Source organism: Schistocerca cancellata, chromosome 3, assembly GCF_023864275.1.
Source record: "Schistocerca cancellata isolate TAMUIC-IGC-003103 chromosome 3, iqSchCanc2.1, whole genome shotgun sequence".
Classification (NCBI taxonomy): domain Eukaryota; kingdom Metazoa; phylum Arthropoda; class Insecta; order Orthoptera; family Acrididae; genus Schistocerca; species Schistocerca cancellata.
In genome coordinates this window covers 412,147,411-412,149,910 of record NC_064628.1, presented here as the reverse complement: position 1 = coordinate 412,149,910, position 2,500 = coordinate 412,147,411, and the positions used below count along the sequence as shown (strand labels likewise).

At 56.7% G+C, this 2,500-nt stretch overlaps 1 non-coding gene across 1 annotated transcript in view; it reads right to left on the bottom strand.

Annotated features, from left to right (window-relative positions):
• The window catches only part of LOC126178814 (small subunit ribosomal RNA), a 1,909-nt gene extending 1,530 nt beyond the window's left edge, over window positions 1-379 (bottom strand). The window contains exon 1 of the ribosomal RNA XR_007536666.1: window positions 1-379. This exon is cut by the window's left edge and continues 1,530 nt beyond it. This is a non-coding gene — a ribosomal RNA (small subunit ribosomal RNA).
• Between the last annotated feature and the right edge of the window lie 2,121 nt (window positions 380-2,500).

Below are 2,500 nucleotides of genomic sequence, written 5' to 3'. Positions count from 1 at the left end.
CGTTACCCGTTACAACCATGGTAGGCGCAGAACCTACCATCGACAGTTGATAAGGCAGACATTTGAAAGATGCGTCGCCGGTACGAGGACCGTGCGATCAGCCCAAAGTTATTCAGAGTCACCAAGGCAAACGGACCGGACGAGCCGACCGATTGGTTTTGATCTAATAAAAGCGTCCCTTCCATCTCTGGTCGGGACTCTGTTTGCATGTATTAGCTCTAGAATTACCACAGTTATCCAAGTAACGTGGGTACGATCTAAGGAACCATAACTGATTTAATGAGCCATTCGCGGTTTCACCTTAATGCGGCTTGTACTGAGACATGCATGGCTTAATCTTTGAGACAAGCATATGACTACTGGCAGGATCAACCAGGGAGCTGCGTCAACTAGAGCTGAGCAGCCGGCCGCCCGGGAGTGTGTCCCAGGGGCCCGCGCGAACACGCAAGCGTCCGCTCAATTATTCTGCAAACAGGAGGAGGCTGAGCTCCCCTGCACAATACACCTCGAAACCCTCTCAGGTCCCGGCGGCGCGCAGCGCCGTCCTAAGTACTTGGTCGGGTTCGAGAGAGGCGCAATCGCCCGGAGTTAGGCGAGTAGACGCTTTAGGTGGGACCACCCGTGCTCCCAACTGAGCTTGCCGCTGCCGACAGAGGCCCGGGAGCGTGCTGTCGTGGCATTGCCGGCGGGAGACAACACGCGCCACCTACGGTGACCGGCAGCTCCAACGCCAGCGCCACAGAAGGGCAAAGGCCCCACGTGGGTGCCGAAGCGAACTCTCCCAGCACAGCGCACGTGCCAACACGTCTGCACAACTGCGATACAAACCACCAGCGAGAACCGCTGGGGCGACCGAGCAGCAGACGGCGTCGCGGCGCCGAGTGCCGGGCGGCGGCGCATCCTCAACGCACACAGTCCTCAGTCGGACCAGCACACTGCAGATGTCCACCGCGCTTCGCACCGGGCCCGCGAGGACCCACTTTGGCCGCCCGGCGCCGCGCGCAGGGTGCCCCGGCGCGCAGCTGCGCCGCCTGCCGCGTCCGTCGGCCGGCGCGCCTGCCACTGGGCGCCCCCACCAGCCGGCTGTAGCGCGTGCGCCCACGCACCGCGCGGCCAGCACGCCGGGCGGCCCCCCCTCACCGGCCGGGGACGGTCCCACCCAGCCACCGCCGCGTATCGCTTCACACACATTGCCCTTACTGATTTACCTCCAGCAACAACAACCGCACCACAATGGGTTTACCAGTTGTTCATTTGCGTAACGTCACCAGCAAACGTAGACGTCCATCCCAGTTTGCAAATGCAACGATTATTGCATACCTGTCTGTTAGGTGCCACGACACACTACGTCTGCCCACATACACGCAACAAAATGTGCACGACTAGAGAACACGTGGGAGGTGGCCCCCTACGTATGCGATGTCCATTACGACACCGACTGTCAACCAGCATCTGTACCATGTCGCAGATGTGGAACGCGGTGCACCATGCTATCACACTGTGTGAGAAGAGACGACTACGTTTGAATACACGCGCCACTACATCAACAGACGGCTCATGCTGATCGCCATCCAGGGCGTCCGTTACTCCCACACGTCTCTATGGCGTACCACACTGCAATGTAGCTGTTATGGGGAGACGGCACGTGGCTGAGTGCACAACATTTGGACCGTATGGTTCGCTGTTGTTGGGCGCAGTCGTTGTACGGTCACACATGTGCCACAGCGTATCATTCAGTACATACGGACCTATGTGCAGTACAATGTGAGGGTTAAGCTTACGACATCAGCGGACAGTGGACACAGGCCGTACCACGACGTAGACTGAGCGCTTCGACATGCGAATGCCAGTGAACAGCTGCGAAGGGCATTGAACACGCAAGCACCTGAACGACCAGCGTGCGAAGGCAGGGGGGGGGGAGGGGGGGGGCGATGTACATCCTGCAGTCGTCCACATTACAGTGTACAGCGGGAGCATGTAAAAAGTAAGCAACACTTGCGAAGTGTTGAACATGAAACGATACACAAGAGGGTGGGCGGTGCGAGTAGCGAACTATATTCAGAGGGTTGTGGTTAGACAACACTAGATTAATGTAACGTGTCATATGCCAATTACAGAGCAGGTTAAGGCACAACGTGGGTTAGGTTAAGGCACAACGTGGGTTAGGTTAAGGCACAACGTGGGTTAGGTTAAGGCACAACGTGGGTTAGGTTAAGGCACAACGTGGGTTAGGTTAAGGCACAACGTGGGTTAGGTTAAGGCACAACGTGGGTTAGGTTAAGGCACAACGTGGGTTAGGTTAAGGCACAACGTGGGTTAGGTTAAGGCACAACGTGGGTTAGGTTAAGGCACAACTTGGGTTAGGTTAAGGCACAACTTGGGTTAGGTTAAGGCACAACTTGGGTTAGGTTAAGGCACAACTTGGGTTAGGTTAAGGCACAACTTGGGTTAGGTTAAGGCACAACTTGGGTTAGGTTAAGGCACAACTTGGGTTAGGTTA